Below are 19,186 nucleotides of genomic sequence, written 5' to 3'. Positions count from 1 at the left end.
GAGCCCACACACAGAGTTCCAATAGAAAGGCATAAGGTGAAAAGAGAAAAAGGAGGCCCAGAGATTTTACAAAGATCCAAGCCTAGCAGCTTACAAACTGGTGTTAAGAAAAACCAAAGTTAGAATGGTAAATATTAAAATATTGTACAAGGCTTTTGAAAGAAAATTAATTTTCCTTGCTCTAGGGTGTGAGTTATAACTGTTGGGTATTCTGAGAAAACAGTAAAGAAGAGTAATTTCTGGGAAATAATTTTCTTCCTTTTTGCCAGAAGCTGATTCAGTGAGACCATTGCTGCCTCTGCCAGTGGCTTTGCTGTTGTGTCTGGTTATAAACAGCATAGATTTTGGCTGGCAACGTGCTGCTGAACAGGGAGAGCAGCTAAAGGAATTTCAAGGAATAAGTAATCACCTTTATTCCTATCAGGCTGAGAGCTTTTCTGAACAGAGATGATGTTTTGCAGTATATCGAAATAATGCCTAGCATACTCTGGGGTTTACACTAATAAAAATACAAAGTAATGTGACATAGTATGAATATTTAAGGTTGTGGGGTTTTGTTTTTCATTTGTTTGTTTGTTTGTGGGGTTTTTGTTGTTTTTTTTTTTTTTTTACTGCAGTGCTTTTTCAGAAAAAGCCTAACCCAGTAACTTGTGACTTAAATGCAACTGTAAGAATTTGGAAAGTTTTTTAGGAAATAATACTCCAAATGGACTTTGATTCTAGATCTGAATCACAGTAAGGCATTCTGTTTTAAGACAAGTGTAATTCTGCAAGTTAATATTGTGATTTCCTGAGCTCTTTGTCCAGTATTTGCAACCTGCTTTTGCCAAAGAGCATCTAATTGTTGAGATAAACAGAAATCAATGAAAAGAGCGACCTCCACCTTCCTGAAATGGATTAATGTGCAATGATGAAAAGCCTCCTCTCCCTGGAATTTGACTTGCCCCAGATTCCATTTACCATGTGTGCTTTCTGTCCAATTGCCTGTGCTGTGCAAAAAGCAGTAACTAGCTTTGACATTATCTCCACCACTTATGTTTATCTAAAATTACATTCCACTTCTGGGTGTTTTTTTCCCAGACTTTATCAATTAGGTTGTTCTTTTAACCTTTCATTCCTCCTTCCCTTCTGTGCTCTCTGATTCTAGTTGATGTATCACAAAGTCTTTGCTGATCATTTCCTAAGAAAAGACTTTGGTGAATTTTAAATTTATAGTGAGAGCACTGCAGACCTCACCCAGACTATACTACCAGCTAGATGATACTGTGCCTGGGGATTACATGGAAACATTCCGTTTGGAAAGTCTGATTGTGTGTGTGTATGTACATATATATATATTTAACATGAAAGGATAGACTAGGAAGTTGCATTTTTACTTCTATCAATTTTCTTTTCCTCAGAAATCACCAAACAATTAAACCAAAAATTTAGGGTAAGTGAAACACTATTTACTTACCTGAGGGTAAAAGCATCTTTTCTTGTCTTGACTAGGTGCAACATAGATGAAATAAAAAAAATTCTGATTCTGAAAAGCAATGATCTCCATAGTGATGGGAAAGGTACTTCAGAAAGAATATTTTATTTCTTTCAAAATAATAGAGTTTGGTAGAAATGAGGGGGAAGTGGTCTCTGTTTACATAGAGAAAAGATCCTGAAAAGATCTTAACTGCAAAATTGTCAGCTTAATGTTATTGTAATTAGTGCTTCCCACACTACATTCATGCCATCTTGTCATGGCCATTTGACAAATGTTGCTGATTTGGAAGCCTCAATAAGAAATGTTGCTTTAGATTTTTAAAGTAGGAGTAAAGCAGTTGCCTCATCCCGCAGTTACTGGGAATCCATATATAATCTAAATACAATGTATATAAAACATGTAAGGTGCCATTTTTAGCAGCTTTAAGAATGCTCTTTCCAAGGAATTTACGTACTCTGCGGAGCAGTAGGATCAGCTGTTCAACCACTGACAGGTCAGGGAGGTCTGGAAACAGTACTTAATGTTTCATAAATGTTGAAAAAGTAGGCACAGTTGCAAATGATCATTCATCACTTGGGACTAAATCAACGAGTCCCCTGCACACATATAGGCTCCTGTTTGTTGGTGTGTTTCCACTGAGCAATATTTATGAAGGCACAACCATTAGAGACCGAAGTCAAATGCTGGTTTCCAATTGCTCTGGCTGTATCTCCCCCCACCTACGCAACAGCATCCTCAGCGTGCCTAATGTGTGCTGTCCTTTCATGCTGACCTGGTGAATCCGAGAGGGACAACTGAATTCCAGACATTTAAAAGCATCACTGGGTTTCAGAGGCAAGGACTGACTAGAGAAAGTTTTTATTCGTTGCCATGTGTATTCTGTCTTCATTATGTACATTTTTGAAAATTAGTATAAAATAGTATTCCTGTTATGAGCAAAATTCACCACAAACTGTCGTGCCCCACTAAATAAAGACCTCACCAGAGTATGGTGACACGAAAAGAGAGCAAAAGACAAGACATAGATGCCAAGTGTGCTTTTGCATATGTAAAAGTCTGTGTATGGGTAGTTCATAGATAAAAGAAATGAGGGAATATTTCAATTATGCTCGTATGAGCATGTTTAGGAAACTTGAATCTTTCTTTTCATCAGGAAGACAGAAGTGAAATGCTTGGGATTTGACTCTTTTGGAAGTGTCAGTGGTTTTTTTTTCCTGATTTTCCTTCAATGTAGAAGAACTATTTTCTTACCTTCAGCTGCTGTTTTCCTTTTCCTACAAAGAGACTTAGGTGAACTATCCTTTTATCTAATTCATGACCAATTAGCTCAAAATGTCTTTTGAAGTTTGTTTGCGAATGAGCCTTTATGGACACTGACTGGATAAATGAAAACTGAAAATTATGCCTTTGAAAGCAGCATTAAACGTTTCTTATGAAGAAACAGTATCTATGATACATTCATAGAAAGGAATCCCAAATACGAGTAAAGCAGTTTTGATTATTTTGTTAAAGTGGCTATTAGTAGAAATTGATTTGAGATACTTATTCAGCTCTTGCTTGCTGTAAAGTATATTATTCTGGCCTTAATTGTGTCTTGCCATGTTTGTTATTGACATTGGCATGGCTAGATTTGGTCAATAATCACAGCTGATTATCATCACTGAAAATAATTATACATTGTTATTTCATCTAGTATATAAATCATCAAACAGAAATTTGGTGAAATTAGAGTAAAAAATGGATGTCAAATGAATTTAGTTGAAGAAGCAAGGTTCTGTATGTGGACATAATAAAGAGTATGTGTTATATCACTGAAAGGTGTTTTAAGGAAAGTGGTCAGTGTTAGATTATTTGGCTTGCAGTAACAGTAACAACAACAACAATAATGTGGTTGCTATTTTATGTAATGCACAAGTAAATAAATACATAAAATCTAAAAGCACTTGCTTTTTTACCTTAGCGGAGAAATGTGCTTCATAACTTTCCCTAAAATGGTACCCATAAGAGCAGCCATTGCCTTATTCTTGGGAAAGGAAGGTATTAGTATGTAGAGGATAACAACCTCATAATAAGAAATGTTTTATTAATTCTAGTCATAAAAACATGTTAATCTTATCTCTCAATTTCTATTGGATAAAGCCCTAAAAGCATATATAGTCTCCATAATAGTTTTATAGTGAATGTCAGAGTTTAGCAAGGCCATAGGTGTACTGCTGTATTATTTCAGTCTCCTTTGACTGTTGCAATGTATTCAGCTGACTTAATTTTAGGCATTTGGTCTCTAAATGTCTGCATCTGGGCAAGCTGCTTAGACCCTGCTTATGTGAATGCAGAGGAATATGCTTCTAGAACGCTGTCCACTTTGTGCTGGTGCTGCCACCTAAACCAAGGCATTGAATCCTGTTTTGCAAGACACTTTTTCTTGCTTCAAGAGAGGGCATTCAGCAGACAGTGTTACAGGTGTTTACATATTTAATGTTACAACTGTTTACTCCGCTTCTTATGTAAACAGATAAAGAGGAACCCTAGTAACCATGTTTTTATTCTCTGCTTTTGAAAGAGCACTTGTAATTAAGCTATGTATGTAGTCTGAGAAAAGATCTAGGAGAAAAACAAAGCTTAAATTTTTGTCGAGAGCTAAAACGAGTTGTTCACAGAGGTTGTGGAGTTTCCATCCTTGGAGATACTCAAAAGCTGTCTAGACATGGTCCTGAGAAACCAGCTTTAGGTGGCCCTGCTGTAGCAGAGGGACTGGACAAGAAGACCTCCAGAGGATCTTTCTAACCTCAACCGTTCTATGATTTGGTGAAATCTTAATTAAAGTACTCATCAGATGACAGGTTTGAACAATTTCCTGAGTTTGGAAAGTGTGTCTCACCAGTAAGGCTTACTCTACCTGTCTCCTTTAATCATTCCAAATACAAGAATTGAATAGCTTTTTCTGAGACTTACCAATACTTACTTACCTTCATGCAAAAAGCCACAGCAGCTCTCTTCAATGAGCAGATGACATTTTAAAGAAATTCTGATTATCTAGGTATAGGTACATCTCATCAACATTAAGCCTGTAGAAATTAAAGATATTTAATTCAACACATTGCTTTGAAAATCAGGTGTGTAAATTTTCTGGTGCTTTTTGGGTTTCTACTGGATTGTATTTGTTTCTCTTCTCCTTCCCTCTCCCTGCTTGTTTTTGCTAAATACAGGAGGGATGAAAAAAACCAAAAAAGTTTAAAAAGATTTTTCCAGGGAACTCAAAGCAGTCATATGTTACACTATGATGCATAACCTCCAATGCCATTTATCAAAGCAATGTTCAGTCTGAGATAAAGATATTTGTGTTTTTACATAGGGGCACTGAACCTTGAAGTATGAGAATCTGAGCACAAAGAAAATGTGCTTTGGTACATTTATTTCCTGTTTGGGTTAATTCTTAAAGAATAAACTGTTCTTTATGGTTTCAGCAGTCAGTTTGATCACGTTTCCTGAGAGAACTGATAATTCATATGCTGGTTTCCCTTTTCTCTAGATTACTGTTTATTCATAGCAAGAGTCATCTTCATGTAAGTCCATTTCTTCTCTGCTCAAAAGCAGACCTGTAAAAGTCTAAATAGCTCCTCCAATTAGCAGAACACTGACACTGGAATGAGAAGGATCTGAAAGAAATGACAGCATTAATTTAAATCACTTTTTTTTTTTTGCTTTGCTTTCCACAGCCATCCCTAGATATTCATACTGCAGATGTTCAGTGCACCTCTTCATGAACTCACTGCCTGCTCAGGTCACCGCTGTGTGATTTCTGTCACGTAGTTATTTTGTTAATTGTGGTGTTCTTCCTCTCGTGCTGTATTGAGGGGTTGGGTAGTTTTCTTTGGTTTGTTTTTGTTTTATTACTTCATAATTCCCTATTAATCACAGAATTGCAATGATAAAACAAATTGAACTCAAAATCCAAACTTAGCCAAGCATTGACTTTAACACTTGCAGTGACAAACCATTTTCAAGTTATCCCAAAGTACTTATATAGTATTGATTGCAATCCATATGCTGCACTCTTATGTCTAGGAAGAGATTCTAACACTCCCCAGGTTATTTTAGGCAGGTTAGTAAATAGTATGATTTATCATGCCCAAGCAGACTTTTTTTTTAATTCCAGCATTTCAGCAAACACTTAGGACATCCTTACCTTTAAACTTGTTTGTATTAGGTAGATACATTATTACATTATTATTTCCCTTTCCTGAATATAATTATTTTCTGTAAATGAATCTTGTCTTGAAAGACAAAATGAATGGGGTAATATAGCTCGGGGACAGAGCCTACTTAGGTTTTCCATGTGCCCATTACTAAAGATATGATGTTCATTTTAAAAAAAAACAAACAACCTCATACCCTGAGGAAGCTCAAGAATCAGATTAAGGGATAATGGATCATTATCAGGACTATATAAACAGCTTTTGTATTGATTAATCCATGTTACAACTCTTTAAAAGAGCTAATAATTTTAGTGCCAAATAAAGAAGAGATTGCAGTTTCCAGTGAGGAAATGGCTGTAATTGCCATTTGGGTAGTGGATAAGAGATGATTATTAGACATCATCCATTATTATGATCCAGCAGTGAAGCTGCTGACCACAGAGGCCATTATTATACAGCTGAGCACTAAATTGCAGAGCACGTGTTGGTCTCTGACACCCACTCCACGTGCTAAAATAACAATTAAAAAAAAAGGATTACTATTCAGTGTGCATTTCAGGATGAACTTGTTTTTGAGCATTCTCCTTCTCTCTTGACCACTTCTAATCACAAAACTAGGAAACTAAGCAGGGTTATTATTTCTGAATGTTTATGATGTGACTGTGTGTTCAATCACATAGAAAAATTTGGTATATAGTAATAATTTAATACTGCTTTCCATAATCAAAATTTATAGACAAAAGCACTACAAACCTGTTCTCACTGCGGATCTGACTTCTAAAGACAGTTGTGAGGAGACACGACACTTTGGTTCTAAAAAGCTTTTGGTTTTTTTGTAAGGCAAATTTTGCTTTTGCATCTTTGTAGCTTCATGTCCTTCTCAGACACAAAATGTTATCGATCTCTCTTACCATGAAGAGAGGAACTTGATTAGAATTATTGCTCCTCTGTGTCTGAGACCTATATAGGACCCTCCACTATAATCAGGAGTTATTAACAGCTATCTTTATTTTATTTGTAATTAAGGAAAGAGAAGCAGAATCTGGAAAAAGTTCATTTTTTAATTAAATCCTAATTTGATAGCTCAAATCCTTTTAATTTATTAATCTTCATAACACCGTCTGTAGAAAAGTAAAATCAAAAAAGCATTTATCTATCACAGCTGTTAACTTTTAACATTTAAATTTTAATAAAATTAAAAGTGTCCCATTTCTTCATTCTAACACAAATATGTAAAACTGAACAGAGTTTGAAGGGTAGTGTGTTAGGCAGTGAGGCAGCCATTTGTAACTGCATTTCTAACGGTAAATGGTGGGATTAGTGCAAATATTGCTAGTTTAGTTATCAAGCTAAAAGCATTCTTAAGTGGATCTAGCCAGTTCAGAGGTGATGACTTCTTAAGGCAGCAAAAAGCTACTTGTTTAATCTTTAACCTTCCTTGTAGTCTTGTTTACTGGTTTACTAGTGAATACTTCAATTGCCCCATAAATTCGAATTAAATTATTTTAAGATTATTTTTATGTTTCCATAAGGATTCCATTACAGTTTAGCATTCATGAGGACTCACAATAAGCAGCTAACCTGTAAAACACTTCTGTCTGAAGCCTGCTTCTGCACGGTGCATCTTGATTGTAAAATTGTTGCCTACAGTACCTATCATTTGTCAGCCTGCAGTCTGCATTAAACTACTTGTATAAACGCAGAATTATAATGCTTAAAGTTTTAAGAGATTATTCTATAGTTCAGTGAGCTGTTCTTGAAGCTAAAAGCAATTATCTTGATGATTTTGTTCAGAATAACTATAAATAAGATGTGCTTACACAACTGCTTACAACAAAATGGCCAAACATAGAAGTGGTTAAAATTTCTGTTTCACTAAAAGATACAGCACATTACTGTCCTTTTGACCCAACTTGTCCCTACCCTCACTTGCAGTTGAAGATTTAGATGTTTTAAGGGGGTAAGAAAAGTAGTCTGGAGTTTAAAATAAAAGATAATCTTTCAAAAGAGATGATATTTTTGAATAGAGAACTTATTTTTTAATTGTGCCTCTTTATGCTATTTATGTTAGATTGCAAATTGCAAACATTTTGGTGGTTATTGTTCCCAGAGATACATGTAAAGGCTACATTTTCAAAAATGGCAACACAACATAGAGCATTATGATATACCATTGGCTAATGGTATTAAAATTACAATAGAGCTACGTATTCCACAATGGAACTTAGATATGGATGTGACTTAATAGGTGACTTCACTTAGAGGGAATTTTTCATTATACTTTATTTTCAGACCTACTTCTAAAAGCTTCATTGCTGTGGGGTTTCCATCACTCTCCTTCCCCTAGAAGATTATTACGTGAGTGAAACCACTCTGGTATTTTTTTCACAGCATCCTCTCTGAATTTCTTTTTGTCAGATTTTTCTCATTACTACTAGATTAAGCTGCTTTAAATACTTTGTTGACCTTCTTGCTATCTTGCATTCTTCAAGGATTGCTACTGAAAAGTTACAATACCATTGTAACCCCTAAATTATTGCTTAGTAGATCTCTGTGTTCACTAGTTCTTTTAATCTTTCATTATAAGTAAAAATGCTTGTCACCTTTGTTACTCTGCTCTGAACTCAAAGATTTTATTTATTTCTTTCTGAAGTGTTAATCCCAGAACTGAATTTTATTTTTAATGCACGTTTTCACCAATCTAGATTAAGAATTCATTAGTAAAACCACTTGAAATTACTTCAGTTGCAGAAGCATCGGTCTGAGCATTCTCAGCATTCACTGAAGCCAAACCAAAAATCCTTTCTGTTTTGAAGTCTACTACATCAAGGCAATGTCCATGATATAAAAGAAAGCTGAGGCGCACAAAAGAGGATTGACTTCAATATTTATGATTCAACATAAATGTATTGTCTTTTAGCACTGAAGTAATTTCAGATGTATAAAATTCAGACTGACAACTAATACAGAAATGGAACGTTTTTAAGATGCAACCTTCTGGAGAGTAATGGTCTGTTGCATTATTTATTCCAGATAAAACATCAAATAAAATGAGTAGCATTCCTATTCCACTAGTAAAAATTTGGTGGAGACTCCTGTTACCACAAAAGCAAGGTGGGCTCTGACTTTGTTACTCTGATTCAAATGTGACAAATGCCTCATTTGAAAACTGTCAGCCATATACAGCATCTTCTTGCTGGAAAAGAAAGGGGAGAGAGAAAGAATGAAAGAAAGAATGCCACTCCTTTTGGTTCTGCTATTCTTCCTAAAGTGGCAGATAATCAAAAAACTGGAAGAAAACAAGTTGGTGATGCTTGTACCCAGTCAAGCACAGCTCTCCTTTCATCTGGATAATGAATCATTGAGACATTCAGTCAAGTTTGTACTTCCTCTGACATGCAGGTTTTAATCAACAGATTGACATTGTCTGCAGAAAATTGCCTATAATCAGGGCTGTCCTAAGCTGGGGAAAGGAACGTCAGCATGCCCCAGCTCCAGAGATTTGTAGGTTTGTAGTATTCTTCTAGTAGTTTTGGTGACAAGTAACCTATCATCCTCCTTTTCCTACTAGCTCTCATGCAAGTGTCACCCATAGTAGCATCTTTGTCCTGCTGTACAGGCACCAGCTAGGTGGTTACATTTAGTCTGTCGATGTGATTGTTTATCACTTGCCAAACCAGTCTCGCTAGCTTGCCACCAGTTCCTGACTTGTATTAAGGGTACTGTTACATTAATTTGGGGGTTTGCCCAGCACAGAAATTCCTGTTGAGTTATGTTAATCTAAAGTCTGCATAGAAGAATATTGTTTTATGAAGATTATAAGAAGCTTGAAGCCCCGAGGGAACAAATCCCGAGATAAATAAGCATTGAGAAACGCGCACATTGCTTTACTTGGTAAATTCTCTGATGGGACAGAAGAATTGCCCTGCAAGGTGACAGTCATTGTTTCTTTCCTGTGCTGCATCTGCCCGAGGTTTCTGTGTTCATGAACGTGACCCATGGGGCTCCTCCTCGCAAGCATCCTACAAGGCCCCGCTTGAACTTGACCTCAAGCTGACTTTGACATGATAATTACTAGAAAAGAGCCAGAGCCTGACATGGTGATTTACTTAACTGTATACATATTTTACTGTGTGTTGTTTAAACTAGCACATTGCACTGTTTACAACGCTTCACTAATATATTTGAAAAAGTAATTGGATAGTTCTAACTATGTAAAATTGCTTATACGAGTGTGACAATGTGGTACACTGCTGCTAAGCAGGTTTTAATCAACTCAACATTGGGTTCATTTGGTTACTAATCTCAGATGTCTATGCTTCATTTTTATATTATGGGAAGGGAGTTTCCATAAATATTCAAGACATACTAAGTAAAAGTAATTATTTAGGGCTTAGCTGGGAGAGTAAGCAATAGAATGAAAAGCCATATGAGCTGAAATAAAGATTATTTTTTTAAAAAAAGTAATTCTTTGAGAAGAAGTGAGGTTTACAGGAAAACTGTGGATCATCAACATTTGTGTGAAAGCAATACGGTAGACTTGTTTACTTGGAGTATATGTGTGCTCCAAGAGTCACCTTGTAGAAAAAAGATGAGCTTTAATTGCTATAAAACATCTGTTCCTCTTATGAAGTGGAACTCTGCTTCTAACAAATAGTGTTTTTTCTCTCGTGTTCTTTTGATATGCTTACAGTTTTACAAATAAGCATTTTCAGGCAAAAAATGTCTCAGCAACTTCTTATTCTTGGCAAAGCCCACTCCCTTTGTGGGGTTTAGTGGGAGCTTGGCTTGTGGCGGGGCCTGGCTGTGGGCCCTGGGCTGTACCGCGGCAGGCTGGCCTGCCCGTGCTTCTTCCCCCCGCGCTCCTGAGCGCTCTGCCTGGGGTTCTGCCTCCCCTGATGGGGATGTTTTCCGTTTCCCACGGGAATACCGCACGTGTTTTTAAACTGCCTTCGGACTGCGGGGTCAGCACTGGGCTTGCTGCAGCTCTGCCTCTGGCCTTGCCTTCCCCACACATCACGGGGGGGACATGGGGGCACTCCCAGGCCTGGCTGTCCCTGCCTGGCCTCCCCCACCTGTCCACGGTCCAGGACCCGGGCTCAGCGCCGCTGGGCTCTCTGCCCCTGCCCCAGCCATGCTGCGGGGTGCCAGTCTGGAGCTGACCCTCAGCCCTGCCTGCAGGCTGGCAGCCCACCCTGGCCTCGTGGCCCTGCTGCCCCGCACAGCCCGGCCTCTGCCCCTCTCTCTGCCTGCCAGGGCCCAGCCCGGCCCGGCTCCACAGCAGTGCTTTGGGATTGCAGCCATGGGGGTCCCAGCTGCCGCCATCTTCTGCAGGCCCTGCTGCCATGCTCAGGTACTGTGGGACAGGGCCTGTCCTGCGGCCATGTCATGGCTGCCCCTCGCCGCCCTCAGGGAGCAGCCCGCCTGCCCTGCGCCCTGGAGGCCATTCGCTCGCTGCTGCATCTTCATTTTCTTCTTAACATACTATCTTAAGGTCTTTTCAAAGTTAAAACCAAGACTGCTGGAAAGGAAGTAAGGAACAAAAATCAGTTATTTTTCCGCTTTGTGTACAGAAAGGTTTGACACTATTCTGTTGAGTAATAGCCAAGCCGTTTACAGTACTGGTTTGTTTTAACATGATAATAAAGTTTAATTTAGCATGCCCTTATCCTTTTCTTTCTGTTTTTATTCCTCAGAGTGCTTTCCTACAGCCGGCAGCGCTGTGGCATCAGGCTCCCGCCCTGAGCAGCCCAAGATGGCAGCTGGTCCCCTCAGGGTGAGTTGCTGCTTGCGCAGGCTTTTCTGGGGAGTTCTGCTCTGTTCTGGGGGCTCTGCTGCCACTCTGACAGTTCTGCTGCCATTGCCTTTTGCTCTGTTCTTGTCTCAAGGACTTTTTTTCATCTGGCCTCATGGTAATTAAAGACAAGCGAGTCAAGTCTTACCTTGGATGAGATAGGATGAGAGCAGAGGAAAAAAGCGGCTCAAACATAACTCTTTTCTTTGTTCTCATCTATCAAAGAAGAAATTGCCATATGTTTTCTACTCTTTTACTGCTTGTTACATTTGTAAATGTGACATCTATTAATTACGTGTTGCATTACGAGAGATTTTTTCTTTTTAAAGCTATTCGTATTTTCTTCTGTGATTCTTTTGCATTGTTACTTTTTGATTTCATAATTGCCGATGGATATTTTCATGGTTTTATATGAAATCTGGAATGAATATTTTTACCTGAAAAGTATATAGGAGCCATGTCATGCATGACAAGTATATTAACTATATTTAATCCCAGTGATGGAAGTTGAAGTTTCTCCATTAAAGTTAATGGAAACATAGTGATTTATGCCAGTTGTGAAGATCCATTTGGTTGTATTTGCTATAGGAAATCCATTTGTTTGGTGGAAGGACAAGGTTCTTTTTTCTGAATAATTTAAAAATATTTCTTAGACTGTTTATTAATTTGTAATATGTAAACATTTATATTTGGAGGCTTATTCATAGTGAGGTTACTTTGTGACTACAGAGAGACTGGTATTTATACGGGCTTACAGTCTGTCTAAGTATTCCTGGTTTAGGTCTACAATTGCTCCAGTACTAGTCCAGTTTATTGAGAGGTGATGGATGCTGTCAGGTTCAGGGTCAGTTATTTGCTCTGTATACAGGGAATGGTGGTGATGGAAAGGAGGTTCCAAATGTTGGGTTTGGTTTGGTCACTTTGAGAGGAGACGTCAGCAAACATGAGCCTGCTTTTGCATGTCTTATTCCAGAACAGCTGTTTTTTTGCTATGGACGGAGATTTGAGCTTTTACTGGTAACTCTAAGCTAGCGTTGGCATCCATACCTGTAAAGACCAGCAACCTCAACTGAACAAAGCAATCCTTTGCGATGTTGAATGTTGTCATTACTTTACAATGACCTACTCCTCACAACTTAAAATGATCCTTAGTTAAGACTTTCAGGGGAAAGCATTTGCCTTCTCTATTACTTTTGTTCCATAGTTAAACCTGTTACTGCTGAAATGTCACAGAATGGCAGTGCTGTCCAGGGTTCTGCTCCATACGGAGGAACAGCGTGTGTTTTGCTGTCTGTGCTGTTTTAACACTTGATCTTTCATTTCTGCCTTTATGGTATGGGGTGACCTCTCTTCTGTGCTATATTGTGCCCGTCCTTGTGGACTCCTTTCGTTTCATTCCGGTGATATTTCACTCTAATTTCTCCTCAGTCTGTATCTAGTCTACTGCCTATTTCCAGTGGAATTCAAGTTTCTTATTCCAACTATACTTATTCAAACTAAACGAGTGCTATTCAAACTATAAAATTCCTTTCTCTTAGTATTTTTTGCTAAGGTACCGCATTTTGAGAGTTACCTTTTGCCCTGACTTCCCACAGTTTTAATTTTTAGCCTTCTGAAATAATGATCTCAACGTTCAGACAAGCAAATTGCTAAGCATTTTCAGGCTTCACTTGAATCTATTTTAACAAACCTCTCTATTTAATAAAACAGAGTCAGAAAAGTAGATTTCTTCAAGTGTGGTGTTTCCAAAATATACAAAACCCATATTGTTTATGTATGGAGCAAAATTACTGTCTGTTCAGACAATCAAAGCACTTTAAAGTGATTCTAATCATGATTGTTAGTGATTGCCATTTCCTCGTAAGTTTGGGGTGGGGTTTTTTTGAGCACAGAATATTAGTTTAATGGTCAGATACACTTTTTGTGTGAAAGAAAAAAAAAGAATTCTGGTTTCCTTAGGATTCTTTTGCTTAATTAATTTTGTACATTAATATCAAAAAGCACAAATCTGTTAATCTTCTCACTTGATTGTAATTCAAAATGTAAGAAAACCTATGCAAACAGGTGGACTTCTGAAGCTGGCTACTCTTAACAGTTAATAAAATTACACTGTAGGAGTTATGAAATAATTTAATTATTGGAGAAATTGTGACACTATAAAGATAAGAAATCTAGTAAAGCTTAGGCTTTATCAACACATAACTACCGGTGGAGGATTTGGCACCACGGTGAATGTGCTTTGTAAATATATGCATAAGGAGACCCAACAGTGAGAAAGAGTCACTGGTGTATGTGTACATAGGTATAGGTGTTCTTTTCCCAACACACTGAAGAGGTTCAAGAGAATATATGTCATTATCTCTTAAACAGGTATTCTGTCAAATACTTTAGGAATTAGAAGTAGAAAGCAATAGCAGTTACAAGGACAGCTCTTTAAGAATATAAATGTGTGTTACTACATGCACATGCATGTACCTGGAGAATTACCCTATATGGAAATTGGAAGGGAAAAAATTATTTTGGCAGTTCGCAAATATTGTTCCACTGTTCTTTACTTTCAGTCAAGGAACAACATAGGTTTACATATGGAGTGAAAAACCTATACTGGTAAGATATGAACACTTGTTTGATTTTAATTGTTTGTGTTTATCTGCCCTCTTAAGCTTCCTCTGATGGTCTTATTTTCTACTTGAGTGAATCAATTATCAGTGGTCTTTCGAGGTTCTTTTGTCTGCAGAGGCAAGTCATCTAGGTAGGGAACAAATGTGTTACTTTGGAATGAAATGATGACTACTTTTATCATGGATGTACAATAAAAATCCTCAAATACTCTATAGCGATTATTACACTTAGATATTTTTTAAGATTATGATTCACTAAATAAACAGGAATGGGAAAGAAATTTACCAATGCCTTTCTGTTGGTAATTTCTTTTCTAGGGAAAAAACAGAATCAGTAAAATGTACTAAATTTTGTAATAATTTTTGCTTTTCATTTGATGAATTCTTAATTTCTACTTCCGTTTCAAAGAACAACTAAAGGTGGAAAGGCTACAGAACATTTTTTTAAAAGCATTTCCGATCCCTAAATAATGGCTTAGGTTAATCTTCTGTATGATCAGGATGCTTTTTAGTATAGTCTCTTGTTTAATCTGTCTAGTAATCGTTAGCCAGGATATCAGATTAAATTAAAACAGATATATTTCAGGAACCAAATAATATGAATTCTACATAAGATATGTCTTAATTTAACTAATATAGTGATAGCACAGATTATAAAGCCTTTGAAATGAAACTTACTTCTCTTGATTAAACATTTTACATTCAAATATTAGATGTTGCTCCTTCCAGACAATGGTATTTTAACTGATTTTATGTGGTTCTAGTGTGTCTATGAAGTGATCCTCCAGGATACATTAAATTAAAAAAAGAAAAGTCTTCTGTTTCCTCAATGGACAGTGTGTGATTACATAAAGATAAGTAATTAATAAATTAAACTTACTGCAGAACTTTATCTGTAATAGCCTGGTTTCAGAAGATACTGAACGTCTTGGTCCTCGACAAGGACACAGTGCATGCTTGGGTCTAAACAGGGATCACCTATCTCAAAAGAACAAAAGGTTAAAAACTTTATTGTGAGAGAATGCTCATCACTCTGCATGATTTGGATCTGCTCAGAGGTTTCGTAAACCCTGACTTAACATTGCTTGTCAAGTCTCTGAATATTTGGATGATCCTTGGATCCAGGTGAAGTTGATGAGCTTCTACCCAGAGGTTGCATGGCTCGCCAGTCTGAGCTGGTTTCCAGGAAAGGGCTTAATTCTGTGACCTGCACAATTCATTCCCTTTTCCAAAGGCTTGGGAAGGCTTACAGCTATTAGCAGAAAGCAGTACAAATCAAAACAGTCACTTAGAACTATTTTTTTTTCCCCTTGATGTTTAGAACTTTGTATTCCTATGGGTAAATCTGAGACCTTCTGTAAAGGTATTTCCTTTCCTCTAGATACATATCTTAATGAAAGTAACCTGTTACTTTTAAAGAAAGGAGTCATGATCTTAAATACCTGCTTGAAGGATTGCTTGGATTTATTTTAGCCGGGTGTCCATCCATAATACATTATCTTTTTCCCCACTAATGACTGTGATTTGCAGTGAGTGAAGAACAGTTCTTGGTTCACAGTGCCAGCCTGTTCACTTTTCATTGCATTTGAGAGGTACTGGCCACACAATCATTTTAAAAAACTGATTTGCTCAGAACTGATTGCAGGTTCTATTGTTGATCATTCCACTATTCTTTACCTTTTTGTTCTTTTCTTGTGGAAAACTCAAGTTTGAGTATTGCGCTATATGGCAACTTTACAAGAAGCAATGTCGGGTAATGATAAACTATTGAAAACTATACCAGAATCAACTGAAGTAGGCATCACTCCACACATCTTTCTACCAGTGGACCATGGTCCTGAGAGCAGTAGACTCAAGAAGCATCAAAATGTAGATGCTGGAATGCAGAGGTAGTGAGGCTGTTCAAACATTTCATGCATATAACATTATTAAATGACAAGAGAACATTAATTTCACAGATGAAAGAAACTCTGGAGTAAGGACTATGAAGTTATGTCCTTGGAATCCTCATACCTGAGCTGTATTCTTAGAGGCTTGGTATGAGGAGTTAATTGCGATGGTCAGAGTGAGTTTAAATGTTCATAGATATGCATTTACTAATTGTTTCCTAGGCACGAGCTTCCCTGCAGTACATATTTGTGCATATGCTCTTAGTACACAGCAAATATGATATTAAATATATTCACCTAAGAGGTTTAAATTAATTCATCTTACCTCACATTTTATAATGCACAAGTACATACAAAGCTTGTTACTATGGCTTAGCTTGTTAAGCTGCCGTAATATGACCATATTTCTAATCCTTAGAGTGTCAATATCAAGATTTAATACTGTTTAATGAATACAGTTTAAATTGATACCTCTTGTTAATTTGGATTAACTTTCATCGTGTCCCTATGATAAATGTGGAGAATTTGAGACTGTTTGTTTTACTGTCCTCTAAACTAGCAGGAACCATTATAACTTCAACTTACTGTTCCCTAAAAGTATCATTTGCAAACATTATTTTCATGTCCCTTATGAATCACAAGGCAGTGTTAACTGCTGTGTTTTATACAGGCAAGTATATTTTTTCATATATTTTTGGAAGATCAATGAGTATCATCTCTCCTGAGTACCTGTCTACATTACAGCCTTTTTTTATTAGGTTAGTAAGAACTGTATTTACAAAATCATTAATGTTTTGTAAGACATAAATGTGTAGGACAAAGAGATTATGGCAAAATAATTAAATGCTTAGGTCAGTTTTACTTTTGTGTTCTGAACTTTCTATCATAATTTGTTTATAAAAAAACATTATTTTGAAAATACAGTAATTGATAGTAATAGGTGGAAACTATATTTTTTCTACTTTATGTACAGACAACTGATATAAAATAGTCAATACATTTAAAAATGAGTGCTGCAAAGCCTATGTAATACCTACATTAGAGCAGATATTTTGCAGTACCTTTTAAATATTGTCATATGCTTTTGTATGGTAGTGTAGCTAGAATCTCATTGTTCTTTTCTTTGTGAAAAATATTGCAGTCTGGTCTGGCAAAATCCACAGGGTTTTTAAGTTTACAGCAAGGACACTGCAGCACACAAAGCTGCATTACTGAATGCAGTGACATAACTTGTACAAAGCCTTTACAGAGAGTCACTATGAACATTTTCACCTGCATTGGTTTCATTTAAGAAATGATGGAAATGCTCAGAGGTCTCATTTTTATTTACCTGTTTTGCATGGAACCTGCTAAGACTTTAATCAGCTAACACTGAGATCTTGTACCAGAGGCACAAGTCCTCATTAATATAACTAGTTTATCCTAAAGAAAGAGATTTAAGAACATTTTCCCAAAACTAGCAAAAAATACTTTCCCTTCTCCCAATATTTGCAGTTATTCTACTGCAATTTAAGTGTTTTTCTGCCTGAATATCTCTCTGTGAAAGTCCCCTTGAAAGAGAGATGCTTTGAACATTCTAGGTAGTTTCATGCTCTGAAGAAAATATTTACAATGAAGTATAAACCTCTTTTTTTTTTTTTTTCTTTCTTTCTAAAGAACTTAAGCTGGCTGACACTTGCAAACGTTATGGATGGTTGCGTTATTTTTTTTATTTTTGCAAGTCTTAATGAACTCACTGGGCTTGTTCTGAAAAGCAAATAGACACAGAAAATACACACTGAAGTCACAACACTTGGACTTCAGAGCATTATCTGTAGTTAAAATTCTGCGTTGTGCAGCTAGTCAAGGTTCAGTTCAGAATGAAGTCAGTTTAGTCTGACTGAATGGGGAACGTATGAAGACAGGAATGTATGTAAGCATCGGGCCAGAACAGTGACTGTAGGGAAAACAAGCAAGGGATGTGGGGAATTGTAGCAGGGGGACCTGACTGCAAAATAGAACAATAATTTATAAAATTACTTTTGACATGCAAAGTAGAAACAAGGGCGAAGAAGAGATATGGTGTCTTTTTGATCCATCTACTTCAAAGTTCACAATCTCATGATGTGGACAATGGTCGAAATCAAAAGGCCTGGTTAGTAACCTCAGCATTTCAGTTAGGTGAGACCATTCAGGAAGAGTGAAGGCAGAGTGTACGATTATTTATTCTATTTATGTTCATGCATTAGAGGTAGTCAGACAGTTCCAGTCCTTCATAATGCTGACTGACTTATTGAAATAGTTTGGAGAAACGAAAAGGTGTTCTAAAGGGCTACCTTGAGAATTAACTGGCCATGGATCCTACTCACTCTCAAAACTTTTATAAGATTGTGCCTTGCTGAGATTTTGGTTCTGTAAAAACCCTGGGGACTTGAAACATACTGAGTGGCAGATTTACACTTTAAGGTTCCTTAAGGGGTAAACTGAAAAAATCTTTCTGGAAAAATAACACGAGCATCAACTGAGATCACCTGGATAGTCAAGTGTGTTTTTCAAGCAAAATCTGCAAATGGAGAGGTTGAGAATCAGTCTTCAGGAAAATGGTGAGAAATGAAGCTTTAGAAGTATCGCTTGGTGTACAGCAAGTCTTCACCATGACTAGAACCACGGAAGATGAGTAATCTTCAGAGCTTAACTTTAAACTTTTGAGAAAGGGTTAATTGGATATCATTGAAGAGTGGAGAAGAGGAGCCCGACACAGAGAGATGTCCACAGCCAGCTATTTGCAATTTTAACAAGAAAATATCACCATCTACTTGTCTGCCCATTTTCTTAAAAGGCAATGCCACAGAAAATCATGAAAACATTTTAAAAAATTTCATAATTTCCTTAGTCCTCTCCTGTTAAGCAAAAGGAGATGCTGGTCTGATTTAATTCACACTAACAGAAGAATGATTTCTAATGAAGGTGGGGGTGCAAATTTTCTTCAGCTATGCTGGAAAGAAAATCAAATCGATAAAATATTTTCTTATAGGCATATTTTCTATAAAATCTGTGAAGCATTAGGTTTAAAATAGGTTTACTTTACATAATAACAATAACATTCTCCTCTCCTAAGGCAAAAAATCATTGGTGCCACTGTTCTTAGATTTTTATTTATTAATAGCTAGAACTTTAAACATCAGGAATTTGACAAGAAGAGTAAAAAGTACCTCTAAAACTATAGTAGT

Source organism: Falco punctatus (genome assembly GCF_963210335.1).
Source record: "Falco punctatus genome assembly, chromosome: 8".
NCBI lineage: Eukaryota > Metazoa > Chordata > Aves > Falconiformes > Falconidae > Falco > Falco punctatus.
This window is presented reverse-complemented; position numbering follows the sequence as displayed.